The sequence below is a fragment of the Pinus tabuliformis genome, chromosome 1_2 (genome assembly GCF_031772625.1).
Source record: "Pinus tabuliformis cultivar Carrire ecotype Pingquan chromosome 1_2, CPIR1, whole genome shotgun sequence".
Lineage (NCBI taxonomy): Eukaryota > Viridiplantae > Streptophyta > Pinopsida > Pinales > Pinaceae > Pinus > Pinus tabuliformis.
Window position 1 is genome coordinate 921,695,530 of NC_142298.1, and position 10,841 is coordinate 921,706,370.

At 36.4% G+C, this 10,841-nt stretch overlaps 1 pseudogene across 1 annotated transcript; it reads left to right on the forward strand.

Annotated features, from left to right (window-relative positions):
• The first annotated feature begins 7,083 nt into the window (after window positions 1-7,083).
• LOC149208956 (peroxiredoxin-2B-like) lies at window positions 7,084-7,779 on the forward strand (annotated as a pseudogene). The gene is made up of 2 exons (XR_016252171.1): window positions 7,084-7,326; window positions 7,673-7,779. The product of XR_016252171.1 is annotated as a peroxiredoxin-2B-like (transcript).
• Window positions 7,780-10,841: the final 3,062 nt, after the last annotated feature.

Here is a 10,841-nt window from a genome sequence, read left to right on the forward strand (position 1 = left end):
ATTTGAAAAAACTTGTGCTCTTTGCATTTATGACCCGGGGAATATTTTTCATCACAGTAGTAACATAGTCCTTGCTTCCTTCTTTCGGCCATTTCCGCAGGTGACACCTTTTGAATCTTAAGTGTCTGAGTCGTATTGGGAGCCTGTGAGGGACGACCTTTAGCGGGGAAGTTGGGGCGGCTGGATTGGGCTGTTAATGCACGTTCCACCTTACGGGCTACCTGGCAAGCCTCTGTCCATGTGGGAGGGTGGTGGAGTAGAACCTGAGCTTTGATGGCTTCTTTAAGACCGCTGATAAAGCATTCCATGTAGAACTCATCTGTGAGACCCCTAGTGCGGAAGGCTAAGGCTTCAAAAGCAGTAATATATTCCTCCATTGTACCCGTCTGTCGGAGCTTAGTGAGACGCCCCAAGAAAGAGTCTTCCTGTTCAAAGCGACTGCGAAGAGTTTTGGCAAATTGGGCCCAATTCTGAAACTGTCCATTGCAACGCTGATGCCATTCCTTCCATTGCCATCGTTCATTGTCCAAGTACATGGTGCCCACCATAAGCTTAGTCCCCTCATCTATGATATGATTCAATTGGAAATACTGCTCCATTTGTGCTAGCCATGCGGACGTGTGAGAACCGTCAAATTTATGCATATCCAACTTGGGAGGTTGCTGACTAGGTGGTGGATGGGTGTGCCAGACGTGATGAGAGTGGCTAGACTCACCCTCATGGTATTCATGGCCATTATACGCCTCCTCATGGGCTGGCTCCTTGCCCTTTGGGAGTGCATCATGTATCTGGTTACTTATTCCTTTAAGCTCAAGTTCGATATGCTTCACCGCCGTTTGGAGGGAGTGCACATGGTCTTCAATTTTGTCGATCCTTTCATTGGCCATCGCTTGAGCGCGAGTTTCTACCATACACCAACCTGAGGAAAAACATTGGGACCGCCTAAAAAATTTTTACTAAGAAATTGAATGGTACCACCTTGCTCAGCTCGTCGTCCTGATTCTGATGGGCTAGGTCACCAATAAGCGCCCCGGAAAACTCATAACGGAGTTTTACTCCTTCCTGATCAATACTGCAGTCGCCAAATCCTCAGAATGTCGATGCCGCCAAAAGTCCTGCGAAAATTATATCCAGGGACAGGAACCCTTCACAACTACTCTGATCTGGTGGATCTGAGAGATCTGAATGGTGGAACAACTACTGCTACTGATCTGATGGAGCTGCGGGACTGATGTCGGCTGCTGCTGCACTTGCTGATCTGGAATAGGTGATGTGCGATCCCCCGATAGAAAGGGAACTATGGTCTTGAGGAGTGTCAAGTGCTACAGATCGCAATATACATAAGGGTCTGACAGTAGTACTCGGCCCAATGTTTCAAGGCTCTAACTAAGGAGGATCGACCGTACCCTTAGCCGTACAACCCGACTACCCTATCGTACGGGCGAGTAATCTCTGCGAGTGCTGTTCTCGGTGTATTGTAGCCACAAGAAGGCCGGAGGTTTATCTATGGCGAGGTTTCAAGGGAGCTAGGGGGCTTCCTATATACCCAGAGGGTACGTGGAAGACAGTCCGTGCGCGGTTCTGTCTAATGCGCTACTACTCGAAGGGGTACCCACAGGGGTTACAAGGGAGTCCAACAGAGGTGACCACCTCTTGTATTTCCTGCGTGCATGCCTCCCCAAATCCGCAGGTTTATGCGCTTAACGACAGATCCCGTGGTTTAAAGACGCCGGAACACGTCTCTAGCCAAAAAAAAATTTGCTAAGATTTGGAGATCCCACCGAGCCCTATCTAACCAATATCGGTTAGATCATTTGCTAAATATTGTAGATCTAACCAAGAAATATTATAGATCTGATATGAAATAGCTCTAATACCAATTGTTGTAGATCTAACCCAGAAATGTATGAAAACAACAATTATACCCAATAATAACAAGATCAAAATAAATGGAAATGCTTCTTTATTATCAAAACCCTTAAGGTAGGGCAACACCATACATTCACTCCTTAAGGAAGGAGAACACTCCACAAGCCATATTCCTATTCATACAAGAATACTTCTCTTCATATCCCTCCATGTGGAGTCTCTAGCCTCTATATAGGCCTCATACATACAGTACCATGCATCATTACCATGGTTTCCTCATACCATCAACTAATACCATGGCCCCATTACATTATTATTAACTACTTGTGGTCCCTTACATGATATGGGTTAACCACCTTATTTATTAGTATGGCCCATCCCATTATTACATTATTACCTTGGGTACCTCCCTTGGTACCCCATATTATCCCCCCTAGGTATATGACATTCCACCCCCCTAAGCATGTTTCGTCCCCGAAACATGGGAAGAACACAAATAATAAGATCTACTCAAAAGAGTAGTCCACTGATACCATGCACGTGCATCTAGCCATCCAAAAGAAAGGTGAACCCTCGATCTCGCTAGTGCCTCGCTCGCTTGAGATGGAAGTTGACTGTGGTAGCTCTTCTGTGTGGATGTGTAGTAGGTGGATCTTTGTTCCTCTCGATCTGTCCTGCGGGGTTTGTTGTCCATGTGGCTAATTGGTTGCCATCTTGATGGTTGTCTTGCGAGGTGATGTGGGTGATGATATGTTGAAGTTTTAACCCACGATGGCTTTTTCTTTACTTCACCCTGCTGTGGTGCCTGTTGTGGTGGCTTCTTTTTCAATATGGCTTCAACCACTAAACCGTCATCAGATGTATCAGCACCTGTAACCTTTTCTGCTTCAGCCTGTGTTTGTGTTTGATTGTCGACCATCAACTGCTCATCATCTAATATGTCAGTCCCTGTAACATCTTGTGCATCAACCTTTGTGGACTCTACCTGTTTATGGATGGAAATATCCTGTAATGTAATTTTCTTCTTTTTATACCATAGCTTCAGGAATTTCTTCTGCACATTAATATTGATAGTACCCACAGATTCCATCCAAGGATATCCCAAAACAACATCGATATTATCCATCTCTGAAGCATAAAAATCACCATGAAACACATACTTATCCATAGAAAGCTTCAAATCCTTATAGATTTGAACATCCTTATCATCAACCTGTGTATGTTCAATTTGTTTTGCTGGGACTTGCAATTTTTTTGCCAAATTAACACTGATAAAATTATGTTTACAACTAGGATTGATAGAAACAATGATCTTCTCTTTCTGAATCAATCCATGAATCTGCAATAAGGATATACCCGTAGCAATTAACCCCTTATGTTTCTCCTTATCTTGTTTTCTAGCATGAGACCATCTGTCTAAAAGTAATTTTTCAAATTCTTCATCGAGTAGGTTGGAACACTTCTTTTGGTTAAGTAATCCCCACCATGTGGTGGCCTCATCTCTAAAGTGCTGCACTACCCACCATTTCCAATTGTTGTCCCATAACCATTTCTGTTTTTTTATGTATTCTTCAATAGTAGGACCATTATCTTTCCCTGTAAAATATAGAACCTTGCTAGAAGCCATGAATGGTTTGGAAAAAAATTCACTTACTTGGCGAAAATGTGAAAATGTCATAGTTTCGTCAATATTGCTCAGAATCTCTATTATACCCTATTTTTGGAAATGGAACAAGCATTCTGCATCCGCCCATGTGATAGAAATCCTGATTCAGACACTGGAATTTCAGATCTGCGCTGCTACTCTCCCGTCGTCACCCAAAATTTCTGAAAAAAGAGCTGATTTTAAATCAACGATATCTCCCTCATCCGGACTCCGATTCGACTGATTTTTTTTTTTTTAAATTAGGTGTTTTTTCACAAAGATTCCAGATATACAATTAGATCTTATAGATCTTGCACCAAGACTTCTAGATCTACGTCGCAAACTCGCTGCCCTGAAAATTGTCTGCAACCCCACTGATTTTTAAATCAGCGATATCTTCTCCATCCGGACTCCGATTCAACCGATTTTTTTTTGAAATCGGGTGTTTTTTACCAAAAAATACAGATCTACAATTAGATTTTGCAGATCTTGTGCTAGAACGTCTAGATCTGATCTGCAAACTCGCCGCCCTAGAAACCCTGCAAAAATGGAAAAAAAAAAAAATCTCCACGATTTGCCCAAGAAAGTGATCTGATACCAATTGTTGTAGATCTAACCAAGAAATATTATAGATATGATATGAAATAGCTCTGATACCAATTGTTGTAGATCTAACCCAGAAATATATGAAAATAACAATTATACCCAATAATAACAAGATCAAAATAAATGGAAATGCTTCTTTATTATCAAAACCCTTAAGGTAGGGCAACACCATACATTCACTCCTTAAGGAAGGAGAACCCTCCACAAGCCATATGGCTATTCATACAAGAATACTTCTCTTAATATCCCTCTATGTGGAGTCTCTAGCCTCTATATAGGCCTCATACATACAATACCATGCATCATTACCATGGTTTCCTCATACCATCAACTAATACCATGGGCCCATTACATTATTATTAACTACTTGTGGTCCCTTACATGACATGGGTTAACCACCTTATTTATTAGTATGGCCCATCCCATTATTACATTATTACCTTGGGTACCTCCCTTGGTACCCCATATTATCCCCCTAGGTATATATATATATATATATATATATATATATTGTTGTGGGGATGTTTAAAGCCTTGGTTTGAAGTGTTTGGTACAAAGTAGTTTTCTGGGTGGGAAAAGGATAATGGAAGATACTCATAATAAAATCAATTTTTTTTTGGGTCTTTGTCTTGGATCACTTTGAAATTGAATAACGACAATTTTGCACTTGTGATGGTTGAATCTTTATACTTAATTGTGTATTGAATTTAATATTTGCACGATTTTTTATTTTGACAAACAAAATCAAGCACACCATGTTCATCTGATTATGAAGAATAATGATGGAAAATTATAAAAGAGAAGGATAAGTTCATGTGATTATGAAGAATAATGATGGATAATTATAAAAGAGAAGGATAATGGTGGATTGTGAGTAAGAATAAAAATATCCGATAAGAGAGAAAAACGTTGTTTCCCCTTCCAATTATTTGAATAATTAAATTGATCATTGGATTATAAAAATTGAAGAATAAATTATTGAATTTGAGTGTTGAATTTTATGTAACATAACGTACTAAACTCTTTTCAAATTAACTATGAAAAGTATCACTGAGAATTATCTAAAATTTAAATAAAGGGATCAAGTGAGCCATCAAAGTAAGTCATTGTAATCACATTTTAAGGTGCATGATTGGTATCACTTGACACCTTAATGTGACACAAAGTCAAGCAAGTGTGGTACAAAAGAAGCAATTGCAAGCAAGTGAATACAAGTTACAAGCAATTGCAAGCAAATGAATACAAGTGAACATGAAAATAATAACAAATATGTAAAGCAAGAAAGTATTTATAAAATACCTTAAAAAAATTACAAGAATATAAATATGAATTTCACAATTAAATTATTGATATTCAAAAGTAAATAGATATAAAGCATAAATTGATTGATGTGCTTTAAAAAAAAACAAACTAACTAACTAACTAAAATTAATGAAATATAAAATAATATATAATAAAATAAAATAAAATTTATCTCTTTTTAAACGAAATAAACTTTTTATCATAAATTAAATTTTTTTTTTATTATAAATATATCATAATTTTAACTTATGTTAATAAGTGTTATCTCAAATGGTTAAGCAAAATGATTATTATCTCGCCATTCAAATTCAATTTCTTAGCAACTAATATATATATATATATATATATATATATATATATATATATATTCAAAAAATCCACAGAACATTTTATAATTTGAAACTAAATACAGTTTATAATTTTATAATTCAAACGACATTTTAGAAACTAAATTAAAAAATTGACCCAATGAAAAAAATTGAAATTCTTATCTTCAATTTCTTAGCAACTATAATATATATATATATATATATATATATATATATATATATATATATATATATTATAGTTGCTAAGAAATTGAAGATAAGAATTTCAATTTTTTTCATTGGGTCAATTTTTTAATTTAGTTTCTAAAATGTCGTTTGAATTATAAAATTATAAACTGTATTTAGTTTCAAATTATAAAATGTTCTGTGGATTTTTTGAATATATATATATATATATATATATATATATATATATATATATATATTCAAAAAATCCACAGAACATTTTATAATTTGAAACTAAATACAGTTTATAATTTTATAATTCAAACGACATTTTAGAAACTAAATTAAAAAATTGACCCAATGAAAAAAATTGAAATTCTTATCTTCAATTTCTTAGCAACTATAATATATATATATATATATATATATATATATATATATATCTATCAAATTTTCAAAAAATATACACAACATTTTATAATTTGAAACTAAATACCGTTTATAATTTTATGATTCAAACAAAAAATTAGAAACTAAATTAAAACATTAAGCCAGTAAAAGAAAGTTGAAATTCCTATCTTCAATTTCTAAACAACTATAATATATATAAAACAAATTTTCAAAATATCCACACAACATTTTATAATTTGATTTGAAACTAAAAATGGTTTATAATTTTATAATTCCAACAACATTTTAGAAACTAAATTAAAAAATTGAGCCAGTAAAAAAAACTTGAAATTCCAATCAAGAAGACAAAATATCACTACTTTATTGTATTAGTAAAACATACACTTTACGGTGAATGGGCTCACCATGGGCCTTCGAGGTTGGGAAAAACTCAGAAATATTCCAATTTTCCAGCATTTTTACGCCGTAAAGCGTTCCCCTCTGAAATCAATTCTCCCAACTGCCTCTCTGTCATCACTTTACGCCGTTAGATCCTTTGTTAGACGATTAGATTATCCTCAGCCGTTGATTTGAATTGGTTGGTGACCGGTTGGGACTCGCTGGGCCCGTTGCTTTCCCTTCATGTAACTGCATCACAAAGAGACACTCAGTGATCATAATAGCACAATTTCGAACACCATTGTATTTAATTTCGAAACGAGGGTTTTATTCAGCGGGCCAAATTCACAGAGTAATGAGTTACATTGTTCCATAGAGTCCTCAGGTATTGGGATCGAGTATTTGCAGGTGCGCTTGAGTTCGAATCCCTATGGGCTATGTTAGATTTTGATAAGAGAGTTTACAATGGCACCCATAGCAGTCGGTGATAAGATTCCAGATGGCGTTCTGGCCTATTTTGACGAAGAGAGCAAGCTCCAGCAAGTTTCCGTCCACTCTTTGGCCGCTGGGAAGAAGATTATTCTCTTCGGCGTCCCGGGGGGCTTTCACTCCCACTTGCAGGTCAGGGTTTTTTTAATTCTTCTGTAACTTGAATTTTTGCTTGGTTTGAGCTATGATTGATAGTTCTATGCTCTGGCTTTCGGATTATTAGAATCTTGATTTAATTATTAGGTTGTACGGTTAAATGGCTGATTGAGCCTCTTCTGGCTATTAAATCGATAAGTCTTCTGTAACTTGAATTTCTGCTTGAATGCTTGATTTGAGATATGATTGATAGTGCTATGCTCTGGCATTTGGATTATTAGAGTCTGGATTTAATTATCAGGCTGTAAGGTTAATGGCTCATTGAGTTTCTTCTTGCTATTAAATCAATAAAATACACACTGAGATGTTGTCGCCGTGGCAGTATGAAGCATGTTCCGGGGTTTGTTGAGAAGGCGGAGGAGTTGAAAGGAAAAGGGATCGACGAAATTATCTGCGTAAGTGGTAAGTTTTATGAAGTTTGATTTAATATCTGACTGGAGTTAGGGTTTTGTAAATGGTGCAGTTTATATTGACTTATTGATAACACAAGATACCTGTCTGTGTGAGAGGAATGTCTCTCGAAGGTTGTACCATTAAGACCAGCACTTCCCTTTGTCTATGGTGCGGCCATAGGGGTACTATTCCTTCAAAGTTGTCTAGTGCGGTCACAGGGGTGTCAACGGCTTATTAGTGTCTAGGGGGATGGATGGGATCTTGATAGGTGGCCTGGAATGCGGTCATCTTCATCATTAAAACACGATCCCGTCAACAGTTTGATTGTAAGCTTATTGGTGCTGGGAATCGTACTTTGGTAGTGGTTTGGCCGGGTTTGAATTTCAAAACAGACTTACCTACGGTGGCCGGGTTTGAATTTCAAAACAGACTTACCTACGGTTTTCACACCTCGTTGACCTATTTGCACATTTCAAGGAAAGATTTTGACGGTTTTGCAATTTTTTTAACTATATTTGACAGGCTTACCATTAAATCACAATCCTATTAACCGTTTGGATGATTTAGTATTATTCGTTGTACTCTGAATCTGTCTGGCCTGATCCAATCATCGTATTTTGGATGGATTCTGTCATGTTGTGCTCAACGCTGGTTGCCCTGTTTGCTTTTAACCTGATCTAGTCAATGAATTTTGACTAGATTCTGTAGTATGGCCGTGAATGTTGATTACCCTGTCAGGTTGGATCTCAACATTGAATCTACGTAGTGTAAATAGATTTGCACATAGGTTTTCAATCTTTGTTGGTACCTAAAATATCTCAGTTTAGTATAAATTTATACTAATTATGTATTTGGTTTTTTATGTATTTTATTTTTATTTGAGAAACACAAAATTCAAAATTTATTCCTGCTTTCTGAGCACCGATGTTTTGATGTTCTCATGGTGATGTCTGAACTGTGTCTAAACTGTGGTTCGAGAGCTTCGTACCACTTGCTTATAAATGGTTAATCACTATTCACTCTTAAAAGCACGCTAAGGATCCAACCGGGAGGGGATCAGGCATCAGGCCTTCATATGAAGGCACACGTTTATAAAATAGGTTTAATCACCGTTTCAAATAGTCAGGCCTTCATATAAAGACACACGTTTATAAAATAGGTTTAATTACCGTTTCATATAGTGTGCCTCTGCATGTTCTAAAGAGAGGGCATAGTCGACGTAGATTGATGATTACACCTATTTGATCATTCATATACCTTTTTATAAACCCTTCTAGGTAATTATCATACCATACTCTTTCTTGACATATAACTTTGCCAAAGCCACAAATGAACAACTCCCGATTTTTTCAGGCCTTCATATAAAGGCACGCGTTTATAAAATAGGTTTAATTACCGTTTCATATAGTGTGCCTCTGCATGTTCTAAAGAGAGAGCATAGTCGACGTAGATTGATGATTACACCTATTTGATCATTCATATACCTTTTTATAAACCCTTCTAGGTAATTATCATACCATACTCTTTCTTGACATATAACTTTGCCAAAGCCACAAATGAACAACTCCCGATTTTTTTTAGCAACTGAGTTATATTGAGTGATTTTTTTGCATCCCCACTTCGAACCCATGTGGTTAGAGTTATCTTTATTTTACTTATTTTAAGAAATACAAGGAGCACACGAACTGTGATTGTTTCATTCCTAACCTCTTTATGCGCTTTTGAAGTTATCTTCATTTTTGTTCGAAATGCTTCAAGAAACGCATGAACTATGATTGTTGCAGCCCCGCTCCTAACCTCTCATTTTTTTGAAGTCATCTTTATCTTTATTGGAAATGCTTCAAGGAACACACACAGAATCTGCTACATTAAGTAGACATCTTTCAGATTTTTGGTGTCAGGTTTGAGGGGTAGTTTTTTCTATTCAATTTGTCCGGCATTTACACCTGGCCTCATTTCCTTTAAACTCGTGCTGGTTGGGGGAAGGCTACATCAATAAGTTACCTGGACCTGCCCAAGAACGGTACCCTGCTAAGCTTCATATTCTGTTGACCTGAACCAAACCCTGCTGGTCAAAGTTGCCTTTTGCATTTATCTCCATGGTGGAGGACCAAGTGTATTTTATACTAGTTCCTTTGTATAGGCACTCATCTATTCTTGTAAATACAAATTACCCAAGTTGGGTATTCCCCTGCAGTTCAAAGTTGCTTTTCTTGGTGGAGAACCAAGTAAATTTGATACTCTAGTTCCTGTGTATCATTCTCATGTTTTCTTGTAATTAGAAATTACCCCGTTTAACATTAACTCGGATGTCGGGATAAAGACATGTCAACTATGGTTCGAGCTCAAGTAATACGTGTTAATTGCTTGCTTGTAGAATACAGATTAATAATATATCATGATTTTCTTTCTGAAAAAAAAGAAAACAGATTAATAATAACAACAATTTTTTTAAGTCATCCGACATTGCGTAATGTTTTCTCGTTATCACTCTTTCAGGTTTCTCCTAGTCATTAAATGTTCATAGATAGATATTGAGCAGAAGAATTAGCTGAATCGACGCAAGATGTCCCACTGAGCAATCTGTGTTTGCATCAATTCTTTCTATCTATGTTAATTATGCTAAAACATTGGATTTTCATTACTGAATTTTCTACTGTAGCCCCTTTTCTTCGTGTAGCAAATTTCTAACATTTGATAGATCCATGAAACTTTGGCTTTGCTATTCATTGTCTTGTAGCCATTCTACGTAATGTTCTTAAATATTTCTCGGCCCTGAACCATATAATCGAAACTTTTCAACAATAGTTTTTGTTGCCTTTGCTTCTTTTAATTGTTTCCTAAATTATGCTTTTAGTGTTCTGGATTATATTGACCCTTAATTTGGTCGGTCTTGAAGCATTTGCTGTAAATTCTACGCTGAATTTACCCTCAAACTTATCTAGTGCTTTGAAGGCGTTGACTTTTACAATGTGGATATTTCTGAAATGAAGTGGCAGTTGAAGTTATGTACTCTGTTTTTAAATTAGAGAAAGTATATATATATATAGTCACTTGTGGACAATTTACGGGACAAATTGCCAAATTCATGACTTTCT